The sequence below is a fragment of the Haplochromis burtoni genome, unplaced genomic scaffold (assembly GCF_018398535.1).
Source record: "Haplochromis burtoni strain Fernald_Lab_line unplaced genomic scaffold, NCSU_Asbu1 Contig_36, whole genome shotgun sequence".
NCBI lineage: Eukaryota > Metazoa > Chordata > Actinopteri > Cichliformes > Cichlidae > Haplochromis > Haplochromis burtoni.
In genome coordinates this window covers 2,940,677-2,957,023 of record NW_024582397.1, presented here as the reverse complement: position 1 = coordinate 2,957,023, position 16,347 = coordinate 2,940,677, and the positions used below count along the sequence as shown (strand labels likewise).

The 16,347-nt window shown below is 41.6% G+C and overlaps 1 protein-coding gene across 9 annotated transcripts in view; it reads right to left on the bottom strand.

Moving 5' to 3' along the window:
- aplp2 (amyloid beta (A4) precursor-like protein 2) overlaps nt 1-16,347 on the bottom strand; it is a 52,929-nt gene that overhangs the window by 24,091 nt on the left and 12,491 nt on the right. The window lies entirely within an intron of this gene.

Genomic DNA, 16,347 nt, shown 5'->3' with positions numbered 1-16,347 from the left:
TTGGCTGCTGCCAACTCTCTGCTGCAGTGCTGAGAGAGCAGAGGGATTCAGACAGGAGACAAATTAATTGCACCTGGGGAATATTTGGCAGGGTGGATGGTTAAACAAGTGGAGGTTTGATTGGATTTGTGCACAACATTTTTAGCTCTGATGTGCACTGAGTAACTAAGAGGCTTCACACAGAGAGCAGGAGATCAGACGGGGAAAAAAAACTGCAGTCCGTCACGCCTCACAAACCAGGACATTCCTAGTTGAAGGCAGAGCTTTGATTGTCTAGACCTCCCGGGACCAAAGTCTTTCTACAAAGTAGAGATCATTTATTCTTCAGAGTAAACAATCCACAAACTCTGCATCATCAGGTCAGCTGTGCAGACATATTAGAACAAGATAAGCAGGTTTTTCAAGATATTCTGGAAATATATCCATAATATTTCTTTCTTCTAACGCCATTTCCCATCTTTGTTTACTTGCACACCCTTTGATCTTAACTGTTAGCTTCTGCTATCTTTGTATACTCTTCTCTGTTATGATTTCCTAAACAATATACTGTAGTTCCTCTTTAAGCAAGCAGGAAGCACAAACACCCAGATGCATGTCCTTCATTTGATAACTAAACAGCTCTTATGATATCAAATGGACACATTCAAAGCTACTGTGCAGTAATCTGTTGCACAATTGGCTTTCATGTGGCTCGGTGTGTGTTTAGCATCAGTCGTGTCATCGGCTCCTCATTGAAACAATAAGTCACATCCTGCTAATGTTCACGTGATGCTAGTGGTGCTACTGCACAGGCATCTCATATTAATCAGTGAAGCGATGTAGGTCTGCATGCCAAACTGTCCCAAAGCAGACACTAGGGAGTCTCCAGACAGGGAGTGGAACAGAACTGATGCCCTCTTGATTGTCATAATATCATCAGACTGAGTAAACACGCTTCAGCCCCAGAGAGAGATCAAGGCAATGAGCGGCAACACATTTCTGACCATTTGCTGGGTTCTCAACACAGAGAAGATGTGGGCAGAGGTGTCGCCGCTGTAGCACTGAGCCAAGGACAAAACAGCTGAAGAGCAACGCTTGAGTAACAGCGTGTTAGACAAAGCTCTCTGTTTAATTCTGTGCAGGCTCCCAGGCTGACAATGGATGCAGAACAGAGTAGAGTGAGGACAAAACAAGTGCTGTGTAATCAGCAGTTGGCTGTGCTGCGTGATGAGCTGCAGAGTTAACCAGAGCTCAGTCTGCTTGCACACAGACAAACACACATCAACTGAATAAAGCTCCAGCCCAACACATACCTACATAAGTATACACGTGCACATTTAGCAACAAGCACATCCTCAAAACATGTCCGTCCACACAGACTACCTGATTATGCCTTTACCCTGCTCCAATACTCCCTCTCTGAACTAAAATAGGCAATCAAACAAGGAATAAAATGGCAGCAAATCTCAAACAGTTAAAAACTGAACACTAAGATTTATGTTATTATTACAGTTATTGAACTGTAGCTAGATAGAGGCTTACAAAAACAAATACAGTACTGTATACTATATACTAGGGGTGCAACGATATTCGTATCGATATTGAACCGTTCGATACAGTGCTTTCGGTTCGGTGCATATGTATCGAACAATACAACATTTGTAATTTATTTTATCAACTTTCCTTCTGACGATGCTGTCTGTGTGGAGCGCTCAGTGAATCTGCGTTCGACTACTCCGCCTAGGCTGCACTGTCGAGCGCAGATCCACTGAGCGCTCAACACAGACAGCATAGTCAGAAGGAAGAGCGCAGGGCAAGCTAGCGAGACAGAAGTTAAGCTCTCCTTGCAACATGGCAAATTGAACCTCCCCCACCCTCATTCAGATCTGGCGTTTGGAATTATTTTGGTTTTCATGTGACGTATGACCCTGAAGGTAAGCGCGTCATGGACTAAAGTAAAACAGTATGTTGGATGTGCCACGCAATGCTCAATTACATGGGTGGGAGCTAGTGTGTTAGCGCAGTTAGCTCATTAACGTGTTGGCCGTCTAGCCCCACGCAGGATAGCTCGTTAACGGAGATTTGCCGTGTTGTGGCGTTAACGTCATTTCAACGAGATTAACGCTGACAGCACTAGTGGGAACACAACGAATATGACTGCACATTTACGCCGACATCATCCTAGTGCAAAGACAAGTGGAAGCAGACAAAAACAACAAGCATGCATGCTACAAACTTTACCCGAGTCATTTAGACAGCCGTTAGCACATGATTCTCCTTATGGGGACCTGATATGTTTAATATTGTGGCGAGCTCAGACAATGAGGAGACGGAGGTATCGTTTGGTCTTGCTTCCCGTGAGCTAGCACAGCCGTTTATTGACATCTGCAGAAGAACACTGCTGCTAGCTAACTGCTCAGCGCGGCAACCGCACAGCAACAACAACACACAGAGCGCCCTCTGACCCCGGAAGGACACACCGTCGCAGCGAGAAGGCGTCACCCGTCACTATGGCAACATAAACAAAACATAACTGTACAAACAGAACCCCGAACAGCCCTGACCCGCTACATAGCCCCCACCTAAGGGGTCAGTCGTCCCCGACGACCCCATTACCCCACACAAAGTCCTGCAAATGTCCAGCTGCCTTCTTTTGGCGCACCGGCCGGTCACGACCGGCGGGGGAAAAGTCACTCGGGTCAGAACATGGGGTGCCACCATCATCCCACTTCTGACACCAATGTGGCGAGCTCAGACAACGAGGAGACGGAGGTGTCGTTTGGTCTTGCTTCCCGTGAGCTAGCCAGGGAGCACAGCCGTTTATTGACATCTGCAGAAGAACACTGCCGCTAGCTAACTGCTCAGCGCGGCAACCGCACAGCAACAACAACACACCACACAGGGCGCCCTCTGACCCCGGAAGGACACACCGTCGCAGCGAGAGGGCGTCACCCGTCACTATGGCAACATAAACAAAACATAACTGTACAAACAGAACCCCGAACAGCCCTGACCCGCTACAATATGCTGCTGAGAATATAGCCCAGAAGAAGCGTATAGTATAGCTTTTATTTTGGAAAGAGCCATTTCTCTGTAATAAACTCTCTTTTCCAAAGATGAGTGATTCCTCAATCAGATGATTTATTTTTTTATTACTTTTGTTGTTTCAGCAACATTAAATTTAAAAACTGTACTTTTGAGTTAAAATATATATTTATAATTTTAATAAATGACAAATTAAAAAGGCATGAACATTTTTGTATCGAAAAAATATCGAACCGTGACACCAAAGTATCGAACCAAACCGTGAATTTTGTGTATCGTTGCACCCCTACTATATACATTTTCTTTTCTTTGAATTTACTTCCACTTTGTGTACTTATACACACATATAATAATGTTTTACCTCCTGGCCTAACAAATTCTTCTATTTGAAAAATTTTGTAGACTTTGCATGGTGAACTATGTATATTTTTACGCTGTTAAATCCAACAAACTGTTAATTGTTGAAAAGACAGCAACTAGCAAGGATTGACCTGAACAAAAAATTAAAGCCTGTTTGCTCTCCACCTGCTTTCTCAGGTATTCTCAGAGTGCCTCAGGAGCAGAGAGGTGTAGAGGGGATAGTGACAGCCTGACTACAACTACAAGGTTGCCGTTGAAAAACAAGTGTTGGGTGTGTCTCGACACCCCTTTGACTCCCGCTTTATATTTAATTCTTCAAAGACAACAATAGCACTGTAGGAAGAGTGGAGGCAGTTAATACCACTGTGGTAAATCTGCAGTCACATGCCAGTTTAGGAGCCAGACCTGCACAAAGAGCAGTGCAATGGAGGGCATCTGAGAGCGCGAGAAGTGACACACACAGAAAACTAGCTCCTTTGTGGTTCCTGTCTTATCCGTGTCACCTTTAGAAAACACACGGCGAAATGCACACTGCTACAGGAGACGTAGATTCCTTTGTTCTTGATTCAACATGTCGCACATTTTGGTCCAACTTTGAAACAGACAATTTTTGTTTGGTTGCGACTCAGCCTTGGACAGTCGCTCATCTGAATGTCATTTCCAGAGCAGTCAAGCACACAACTGGAGTGTCATTGTTCCAGTTCTTTATGTCATTCAAGAACGATGTGCTCTGTCAACCCACGAGGGCCAGCGAAATGGAGGTTATATGCAATAATATTTAATTACGTTCTTCAATCTCGATGTGATTCAACATGAAATAGAAGATCAGGCCACTATTTCATTTTTTAATTTTTACAGTACAGCAGCCCTTTGACTGTCAATTATTTTTGCTGATATTTATGATCAGGGTGTAAAAAAAATCCTCATGTAATGTTATTGCTAATTCAGCTCGCTAGACCTGAAGGCTTTATGCAAACAGAAAAAGCAGATTAGATTGCCTGGAGACATGAAATAATAGATTAATAAGTGGGATTAAAAAAAGCTGAGCCTTCAGCATATTTTGAAGAGCAAACGGGAGCGTTGGATTGCACTGAAAATCATGCTGTCTTTTGAGATTTTGTTGGCATACAGAAATATGCTTCGATACAAAATATTTTCTTTGTCATGCGTTACTCCCCGTGTGTGTGTGTGTGTGTGTGTGTGTGTGTGTGTGTGTGTGTGTGTCTCTATGCTACTAAAATGCAAAAACAATCTGAATGTAATTTTAACTGCTGAGGCACACACCTCACGGACAAATAAACCACCGCGCCTAAAAAGTCATCGAGCCCTCTCATCTCTCATTACTGACTCACCGTGAGATGTTATACCGTGTAAGTGTGAACACCTGCTCCTGTGCGTAAGCTCAGCGAGAGGGAAGACAAAAGACGGCGAGAGGGAGTGGAAGCTGGAAAAAGGGAGAGGCGGTGAGACAGAGGAAAGCTCAGGCAAATTGGGTAAACAGCAGCAGGAAACATGCGCCGATTGGCTTATATCCTAGCTTCAAATATTATTCTCAAGTCAACGCAGACTGTAATGCAATAAAGAAGGTGGCGTGAACGCAGGAGAGACAGGCGCTTGTCAAAAGCTGTGTGGGTTGAGGATCATTCAGCTCGTTTTCACTCTTTACTCCAAACACACACCAGTGTGTGTGCCACCGCTTTCCCAGTCCGCCTCCTACACACAAACATGTTTTATTGGTCTGCTCTGAGAGCCGAGCCAAGTTCCACATAAAACAAGCTAAGACATGGCAGGGCATGTTGTGCTGTAACGCATGAAACACTGAATGAACACACAAACAATGCTCCTTTTTATTCCCGTAACAGATAAATATACCACAGATATTAGAGCCTGGCCCTCTAAGAACCAAGCTACACAAACAGAGTGTTTGTCGTTTGAAGGGTAAAACATGAGCGAGTTAAAGCATCTATATCTAGTCTACATTAAACCACTGTTTGCTATACATAATGTACACATTTGACTTATTTATTGCTGTATTGTTACATACATATAAAGAAACAGAGAAACACTTCTAATTCTCTTTTTGCTTCAAAATAATATATTTACAAGGTAAATGCTGAACCTAAGTGCAGTGAAATCTCTGTAAAAGATTAATCAACATAAATATGCAAGGGACAAGATTTTGGGACCAGAAGCATGCTCTCTACGGGGACTGTGGAGAAGAAAATAAGGATGATCGGGTGTTTTCTGATAATGATGCATGATGTAGCATTTTAAAATGTATCTGAATTCATAAGCACTTACTTGTGGCATATCGGAAAAGACATAAAGACATCCATTGTCTTCGCTGAAAGCCCTGAAAAACTGTCCTCCAGAGGATAAGTCATTAGAAGATAATTGATGGTGATTTTCTTTGCTCTGTGTCATTTCCCTTCTCTTTTTACCAACATTTCCTGTTTCGCCCCACTATTTCTATCATGTAATGACAAGAAATGCTGAAAATAATCGACATGACATGAAATGAAATAACAACAAGTCACAGAAACGGTCTAAATGGATTAACGCTTTACATTTACTGAGATGGATTATTGAAGTTCAGGCCATTATCAAGTCTGTGGAAGACATTTTCCCACTGTTTGATATGAAAGGGAGAAAATGATTTTCCATGCAAGCTCTGAAAAGGACTAAATAAAGCCCGATATCGGTAACAATGCAGATTGTGTGCAGAAATAAGAGAATAAGGAAGGTGTAGCTAAGACAGCTGGCACAAAAACATCCCCCCAAAAAAGAAAAGAGAAAGAAACATTCCTTAATGAGGCTTCAGTAAGCCCCTGCAGGACCAGTGCGGGTCAATTATTACATGACCTACCACACAGCATCTGGGCAAAATCCAGAAGAAGCTAATCCAATCTATGTGTATGTGTGTGGTTGTGTGGTCTCAGGTTGACCTGTCAGGCCAGTATGCATGAAAAGCGTGTGAGCTCGGGACACACACTGAGAGAACAGTGGGAAAGGGGAGATGAATACATAAGAGTCATAATTTTCAAAACAGCAGGGTTCGCACCTCAGAGGTGATCCACCAAAGCAGTCACAGAGGTGCAAACTCTGAACGTGCCAAAACAAACTGTACACAAATTTCCTCCGTGACCAGACAGTCGAATAAACGGTGGAGCCTGGCTTCTCTCGTAAACAGTTTCTGGTAATCTGCCCATGTTGTGCATAAAAACAGCTACACTGCAGTCAGCTCCAGTGTCAACTGTTCTATAAACTTTTCAGGCCTCACTGAGCGGTGGCAACCGGTCTAATTTTGGCAGAGGTATGGTGAAGCCATTCTCACAGTCTGGCCCCCTTTTAAAAGCAGCTCCAGTACGAGGCACCAGTCAGGATTTCTCATGTTCACAGAATGCTTAGCGTCCATGTGACTCTGCAGAGAAATGCCTGGCATCGTTAATCCACATAATCCTTCCCTCTGGTGACTTAATACTTAAACAAGATATGCAGTAGTGAGAAAGCTGCACTCACATGTACAGGAGGAAAACCTACATGGACAATATACAGGAACATAATAAATGTAATATTGATTTGAGATGTCTTATTGCTTGCAGTAAAATGTGTGACTGAGCAGCCATTGTTTCATTGTGCTAATATGTGTGGGGGAGCAATTAAAGCACTTCTGTATTAGTTTCTATAGCAGCCGTTAGTATGGCTTGTTTATTGTTTCTTTAGTTTGTTGCTTCTGTAACTGCATTTTCTTTGAAAGGCAAACATAATTCATTTCCCTTTAAACAATATGCAGTGGTTTGAGTCACTGATCAATAAATACTTTGCTCGGTGTCCAGATTTAGACATGAAAACACCCCCATGAACACGACTAATGAAAAGAAAACATTTTCAGAGAATTTCAGTCGTACAGACGGATCTGTGGATAATGTTAGCTCGAAGAAAAGAGGAAGGAGACAGACTTTGGCATTTTTATCTCGTTTAAGTATCGACGGAGCAACTTATGCTGCACAGATCGAAATTTCAGCGGTGACATAAACGCAGATATTTTTCCAAACAAAGCGCTTCATTCGATTCACTTTGGGTGCCGCTGTGGACCGAGACAAGAATCAATGTAACGGACACAGACGTGTTCATGCCGACAGTGATTTGAAGTATGGAGGAGCATTCAGCCTCTGCTTACGTTTTGCCTATTTAGATTATGAGCTTAATGTGTGCAAAGAAAAGGGGGGTTAAGCTGTTTACCTGAGCCCACTGTGTTGGAGTAAGGTGACTATCACAATAAAAAAGAAATAATGACATGTGTTATAGGAATTACTGTTGGCAGCTTAGAGGAAACTGAATACATGAGGAGTAAGTCTGAGATTAGGAAAACATTATTAAAATGGATATGACAACTTAACAGGAAGTGGGTGACAGTTCAGGGATTAAAAACAAATGACAAAACTTTGATTTATTATCTGGAATTTACTGATTATTTATACCGAAAAGCTGGCAACTATTTCCCCTCGGTCTTATGGTCATGTTTTGCCAAACGTTTAATTCAATAAGAAACACAGGAAATTGTTTTTTATGAGAAGTGTAAACCACGGAATCAAAATCAATATATATATATATATAAGCTAACTACTTTCATTAAGAACGTAACATTTATATTTCCCACACACACACACACACACACACACACACACACACACACACACACACACACACACGCACGTAGCTGTGATTCCTGCCAGTCGTGAAGCCCATGGGAAGGCTGGGCGTGAGCCACTGGCACCATCACTACACAAACAACTCACTAACAACAGATAACAGATGAGAGAGGGGGGGAGAGACTTTCAGCAGCACTGCGACAGTGACATTTTCCTACTGACCAAACACCTCTGCCACCTCCCACCCTCAAAGGGTAGACAGTAAAAGCTGAATAACAAAAGGAAAAAGGTGTCATGTTTGTAGAATTGGAATCCAAAGGGCAACCCCTCACTGCAATGCAAATTAGCTCCTCTGTCTGAGCAAAATGGCCTTTTGTCTTCACCATCTAAAGTGTCCTGAGACTACCCTAGAAGGAAATGCCCTATGAGTCACTGCCCCAAACCAACAGTGCAAAAAATGCATTTACATTTCAGGGAACAGTTGATTCCAGTTAATGACATTCTCCCCTCTAAAGTCAAAACCTAAACATGTGAAAGTTGCACTTCTGCTTCCTCCTCCTTACACAGAAACATTACTCACTGTGATCTTCCTCTATGAGTGTCCTTTTGTCCAACTACAAAGTCTGTATGTGTTTGAGCGAGTGAAAAAAAAGAACAATTTTTGTGAAAAATATTTCAATTTGTTCTTCTTCAACATTGAAAAAGTCAAAAAATACTTTGAAAACAAAAAAACTAAAGTACAATTGTTTTCAAGGAAAGTTTTTTTTTCTCTTGAGTGTGTCTTTCGGTGTTTGTTAGAGTTTAAGGTGACAGGGAGATGCTTCACAGAGGACCGAACATAATGCTTCTAATCACTAGCGGTCACCTCTGTATGGTTCATTAACCTCCCATCATTCACAGCCAGACTGAACCGGACGTGAGAGAAAAGTCTCTTCCTTCTCCTTCAAACTGTCACATGGGAGCGGAAAAATACTCTTACCACACCCTTGAATTATCCATGACACACCAACCCCAACCCCAGCCTCAGATAAGACAGTCAGCTTATTAGTAATTCTCTATGCTCCACCTGTGCTTGATTGAACATGCCATTGATAATGAGACTGTGTGGGACTGCTTCAAAGTGTGGAAGAGTAAAAATACAGTCGTGTAACCATATGCATTTCATTTCTCGAGCCAGGAAAATGATTCAAATTTGACAATGAGTTGATCAATTAAGGAGAGTTCAAAGGATGATTGATCTCAGTGAGATGCAATAAGGAAATTTTTACCTTTCTGACTCAAGATGTATCATCAATCCAATTTCCTAACAGCTTGTCCAACTATGACTGAGCCTTTCCGCCCGGATATGTTCAGCACAAGGTTAAGACAGAGACAGACTCACATCTACAGTCAGTTTAAAATCACTACTTAACCCAGTATTTTTTTTTTTTAAACTGTGAGACAGGAGTAAAAGTAGGTTGAAGAAATGTGGTTCATGTGCGTTGAGATAAAAATAAAAAAAAAAAGAGGGGGGAAAAAAAAGGCCTAGATGACGGTTTTGTGCTTGCTGACCTTTATCTTGCTGAAATTCGAATTGGATCCTTTATAAAAAAAACAAAAAAAAAGAAGAAAAAACAAACAAAAAAAAAAACAAAAAAAAACAACTTGGTTATTCCCACAAAAAGCCACCGAATACCATAACATTCATGTCTTTGGACTGTGGGAGGAAAGTGGAACACAGGAAAAAACCCACACAGGGAACGGGACAACATGCAAACTCTACACAAAAACCCCAGGTGATCAGCACGTTCAAACTCAGAACCTTCTGGTAGTTGTTAGGTTGTTAACAAAATCAGTTGTTAGGTTCTGATTTTGAGCAGTCTGACTGGCTGCTAGCTTTGCATCTGGGATGTGTATGTTTTCATGTTTGAGTGTGCATGTGTGGATCTTCTGAGAACTCTGGTTTGGTCCCACGGACCAAAGACATCCATGCTAGGTTTACTGGAGGTTCTAAATTGGCCTTTAGCTCTGCAATGGACTGAGGACCAAAGTGTACCCTTCTCTTTGACCAACATGAGTGATTTTGCTCAGAGTGCGATACTCTCCAAAATATGAAATATTAGCAAAAATAGGGGGTTACTACACATTTGTTACATTAATAAACAGAAAATAAATATGGGTGTGAAAACCACATTGATATAGTAGAGCCGTTTTCCTTCTGCAACACTGCTCTACTATATCAACGTTATTTTTAGTCTATTGGTAGGTGGCTACCAGGCATCATGATCATAATATATCCCGTCATAATATTCAAGTTTTCTGGATATAAATTTTTTTATTGGGAAATTAAAATAATATGTTGCTACAAATGTGTCATTTTAATGGCTCATTGGTGAGTGTTTGCTTGGAAACATGATGACATCATATTTTATACTGATAAGAACTTTGAGGGGTCTAAGATGTACTCAACTTCCAAGATTTTGTGGACTATAGCAAAACACTTTAAAGTTATTTTTTAACTGCAAAGTAAAGTGTTCACTGGTGTTAATCTTCCACATGTTCTATGTTAAAACAAAGTTAACAGTTCCTGAAACGAGCCAGATTTGAGCTGAAACTCGGATCTCCTGCTCTGTAAGGCTGATATGCTTGATTAACGGAGATAAACATCAATGAGACTCTTTTGTAATTAAACTCCAGCTAAAGCACGCGCACTTCGCTGGTTACAGGCTAACAGTTGTGGTGACTGAGCTGCGCGGGTCTGCCTGTATGCCAGGGGGAGATAACATGGCCTCTCTCCAGCTTACAGCAAACGGACGTGAATAACGACTTGTTCAAATGTCTCGTCACTATGGAAACGATCTACAAAAGCATCCCAGCTATTCACACAGAAGAACATTGGGTCTGCAAGAGGAAAGAGAGAAGAAAAGAAGGAGAAAGAGAAAGAGGGGAGAAAATGATGGGGTGAAAGATTGAAGAAGTGGAGCAGGGGAGAGCGAGGAGAAGAAAGCAGGGAGACAGATCATTAGAAGCGACAGAACGACAGGACAGAGACAAAAGAGGGTGGTTCAGAAAAAAAAAAGAGAAAAAAAATAATGGATAAAGAGGGAATGAGGCCACAGTTACAAAAGACTGGCATATGAGCCAGTGTGGCAGAGAGGGAGAAGAGCTGCGAAGGCTGAGTGAGTGGCACTGGGGATAACACAACAATAACAGCTGCTCTGCCCCGTTTGGTGCATTCAGCAACACTCTGTCCTTGTGTGCAAACATGAAAATGACCCTCAGCTCTATAGGATTTTGCGCATTTTCCCTGGCGTTCACACATATACAGAGCAGACGTACAGTAAACAAAGCTATGTCTGTGCTCGGGACTCTCCTGAACAAAACAAAAAAAAAGTGCACTCATTGCCATGGCAGTGTGCGTCAGTCTGTTCAGCAATGCCACAAGCAGATACTGCACCAACTGCTGCTGGTTCCTTCTAAAATACTTACCAGACAGTGAGTCACGGCTTGACTTATGGGAGGAATCCTGATCAGGGGAGATAAATACTAAACAGTGCTAGAGTTTCAGGACAACTGCATGCCACATACACTGTGACTTCAAGAGGTAAAAAAAACAAACATATGAAGTGATTGATCTTAGCTGAGTTATTAGTTATTATTAGTAATGGTCAAGTGGCAACATCGGGGGCTTAAAAAAAGCCAGGGTGGAAGTGCAAAAAACTCCAAGCCTTAAAAACAATTGGTGATGTCATAGTAACCACATCAATCTTCTACATTTAGTATATGGTAGCGCTAGAGGGACAAAGATCAATTTGTCAAGACAAATGAATCCCAAACTATCCTGACTCGAATAAAAGCAGTTTATAAATTAGAGATGTCACAATATGTTGCCCATGATAGCACTGTTACAAGATACAGTGATGCTGCAACAACAGATAAATTACTAAACACTCATATCAACACCATCTGGGTAACTGAAGAAGAATAAATCACCTAAAACAGGCAAAAGGTAGGAATTTAGGTTTTTTTTTTTTTTAGTGTTTTCAATGTTTTTATTATAGTTCTAGCATGAGAGGTCATGATGTTGAGATACTGCAAGTCAAACTGTGAGGAGAGCCCATTTAGAGCACAAGTAGGTGTAAATACAAATGGATTTGATAATTCAAGCACTTCAAAATGAAGCGATGCAACAGCTGTATAGGATTGTGTCAGGTGCTGAATATACTGCACTGCTATTTATCATATAAAAAGAAATTTCTAGGTAAAACTGCAGCATCAGTGGGAAAGTCAGTGTTTATTCAAGTTTACAGTGTAGTTATACTATTTCTGCAATATGTGAAACGATTTAGAGGTGAAGGATTATGGGAAATAAGGTTGCAAAACAGGGCTGAGTTTGACTACATTCACATATATTAGCAAACATCCACCCACCTTTTGCTTATCCAATTCAGGATCGTGGGGGTACTGGGGTGTATTTTAAATTAAATGGCTGTTGCAAATACAAATAAGGAAGAATAACTAGCTCATTAACTTTACCAAAAACATCATTACCACCACCTGTCAAACCTCCAAGCTGCCCACAAATGTGGTGATTTAAGTGGAAAAACATATTTGGATGCAAATAAAGATCTGACTTTTACCAGATGTTCATTCCAGTTGAGAATGTTTTTAAATCTTTCCATGCTGATGTACGATTCCCTGACAGGAATGAAACTAAATTAGTCTGGACGAACATGTGTGAAAATGGAGGACCTGCAAGTCAGAGTATTTGTCTGTTGGCTTTTTGTGGTGAAAAGCCGATGACTGCAAAATCGCTTCAGCCATCAAAGTGAGAGCAAATTCAAATTCACATTGTGTCTGAATGCAGTCTGCTTTAAACTTTTCACAGAGTTAAAAAGATCCCAGGCGGGCTGACTTTCATAAAAGCATCACCACATTGCTTCACCCAGACTCTGTATGCTTAGCAGCCAATTTTAAGATTTAGCTGGTACTCTGACCATTTTTGCAGCTTCCTAATATATACAGTCACTCAATATCATTTCCAAATGTAGCACTGTCAAGCAGCTGGGACCCTATTAGTAGGCCTTCATAGTCACTTCACATTTTCAGTCAAAGCCTGAAAATGCATCTCGTCAAGATGAACTTCATGGCAGCCTCTCACTGCTCAATCATACAAATGCCATCTCTCTTTATTCCCCTCCTTTGCTTGCTATAAACTGCTCTAACAAAAAAAGAAGGCTGACATCTACTTCACTCATGTTTGTTTTCCTCTCCTCTGCTCTCTTAAAGGATCACCGTATTGTCACAAGAATATTGCCTGCGTGCTGTCACTCTCATCTCTGCACTCCTAACTGTATGCTCCTTGTTATCATTACCTTGTAATTATGCTACGTCTCATTTTAAGAGGTTGTGGACACAAGAGCCGACTAAAAGGCTGCCATGTAAATGTAAATGTAGGCAAGTGGAGAGATACTAGGCCAAGAGGAAAGAAAAAAAAAACACTGTTAATTAGAGCAAAGTACTTTTTTCATTCCAGTCTTTTCGCTGGGGAGAAGGTGCGTCTGGGCTATTTATATGCAGCTCCAGTTGGTGGGCCAGTGGGGTCTTGTCTTGCAGGCTCGCCCTGACCAATGGAGCTCATTCAGAGAAAAAAAATAAACACTCACAAACTTGATGAGAGTCGGTTGTTTTGTCAAGAGAAACGATCCTCATTAGGACTGCATTTCATTCGATGAAGTGTTACAACAGTGAGCTCAGAGTGGGATTACAACGGTGAAACAGATTTAAAGGTTCATTCGCTTGATAAAGAATTCTACCAGAAAGCTGATTAAAACAGGTAAAAACCTGCTTCTGTGACATTTACATTGCAAATAAGGTATTCAAAGTGATTCCAGTCTGCAATGGCATGTTTACAGGACAAGCAGGTAACGTGGGTTTATATAGTGAGTTACCTGATGTTATTGTAGGTAGTGTAAGAGCTGTGTGATATTTACATCATCATTTCATCAATAAATATAGGGAGTAGGCAGCATGGTGGCATAGTGGTTAGCCTCACAGCAAGAAGGTCCTGGGTTTGAATGCACCAACTGGTTGGGTGAAGGATTGTGGGAAATAAGGTTGCAAAACAGTCAGGGTTTTCCCCGTTTCTGTGTCCATTTTCCTCAGGTCTATGGCAGCTGGAGTAAGCTCCACCCTCCTGTAACCCTTAAGTGGATATGGGGAGGTGGATGGATGGAAATATAAGCAGCGTCAAACTCTGTGGTGTTATCCTGCCAGCTATCTAAAGCTAATCATGTGGTTCAAGAAGACATGATGTGTGTTGCCTCCTGCACGCTCTTTCTAGGGAGCCCTCTCAACTAAATCAAAGTAATTGCAGTAGTGAAAATCTATTTGCAGCGATCTATCTTCTGCTCTGTGCTACAGGTGAGAAAGGACAACTTTAGACAAAGTGCTGACTTCATTCTCCTGATATTGTCTGTGTTCATGTGGGAAAATGGCTAAAGAAACAGATCTAAGACTTTGAGTGCCTCTGAGATTAGAAAATACTGCCAAGGGTTTGTAGAAGTTCTCACAGCTGTGATGATTTTATCCTATCACTGCATTCATTTGGGAATCCGTGGTGAAAGGCCTTCTGAATGCAGGATGAATTTTTGTGGGTTTTTTAAATTTTTATCGCCAACGCCCACAGTGTTAGTACCCCCAGCTGTGCTGGCAAACTGAAATCGATAACAGGGCTGCATTGTGCATTGCTGCAAATCAACCTGTTTCTTTACTGTACACATGAACATGATCGATACATTCATGGAAATGCTGAGTCTGACTCTCTACACCATACATGAGTTGATAACTAATAACTAATACAAAGGTAGAATTTGCCTTTAGACAGTATGGTTAGATGGTCCAAGTGTATCAGAGACAAAAACACGAGTCCATGCAAAGTGTGCATCATGTATCCATAACCTGAGTCCAACAGGTTAACCAAAGGGACAAAAAAAAAAAAAAAAAAAAAGGCCACTGATACGATTAACGTGTCCACTCTCTGACATCACAGGAAAAAAGTTTTCACTCCTCTCCATTTAAATCTTCACGCAGGCTTCCCCTGTAATACATTTTCTCACATGAGTGCTGTCAGTGCTGTGTGGTCACACCATCTTTCTCTCAGCTGTTATCTGTGGCACGTCAGACACACTGAGCTGCTGTTCAGATGCCCGTTTGTTCAGTTACTGATGGCTGACATGAGGATGCCTGCTGCATCCTGCGTTTTATTATTCTTTCATTGTGAGGGCAGGAGCTGCTGCTGAAGCGAGGCGAGCAGAGCAGAGCAGAGCAGGAGGGAAATGAAGAGCCATTTCCACCACAGCCCCTCTTGACATAGATTTCAGACGGCATTCATCTCCCTGGAATATTTCTCCAACCCGTTCACCTCTCCGGCCCTATCAAACATTGCCTGAGGACCATCCACAACCATCATAATATTGCATTTGGTCTTCCCTCCTACCTGGTTAGATTAGCTACATACAGAGCAGATTGGTTTTTCTCTGGTGGATGAGCGGGAGGCAGCGAGCACAGTGAATGGAGCAGTAGATGGAGGAAGGAAGCAAATTTCTTTTGATTCTGCTTGGGGAGTAGAATTTGCAGTGCATGCTGCCAAATTTGGGAAGAAACACGTCAAGTGATTGCAAGGGGCTGACTAAAGCTTCCTTGTTAGTCCAATCACTGTCAAGAGAAGTCGGGGAGGGAATACAGCAACAAAGAGGTGCTGAAGGCCAGAGGCAGGGCTGAAGAATGCTACTATTAGAGAATAAAACAGAGTCTGCCATCTATCGCAAAACCATTTCAATAATTATCCATCATGAAAAATTGATCTGCGTCTCTCCTGGGCTGGCTCGTAAAGCACAGCAATGAGCTGTCACAATAGCTTTAAAATGGGAAATAAAGAGAGCGCCAGACTATAAATTGGTGATTGCTACTTAAGAGTCACAATTCTTACTTTGGGTTTTTTTTAAATAGGTAATTGAATTTAAGAATTTATCATTTTGTGAAAAACAACAAAACATGCTGAAAATTCAGAGTCTAAGATCCTTGATGTTTTGTGCACAGAAGGTTGGCATATGGATTAAAATAAGTTAGAGAAATTACTGGAAATAAGTCTGGTGCTGCAACGATCAAGTGATAATTACACCGAGGGCTTTACCCACAGCTTGTTGCTTAGCTGCGAGCTAAACAGGTGCATGATTGCATAAGTAATGTACCGGAGTTTAAACCATTTCTTCCAGGAAGAAGATAATTGCTTTTCATTTTTGCACTAATGACTCAAGGACTGCGATGATTG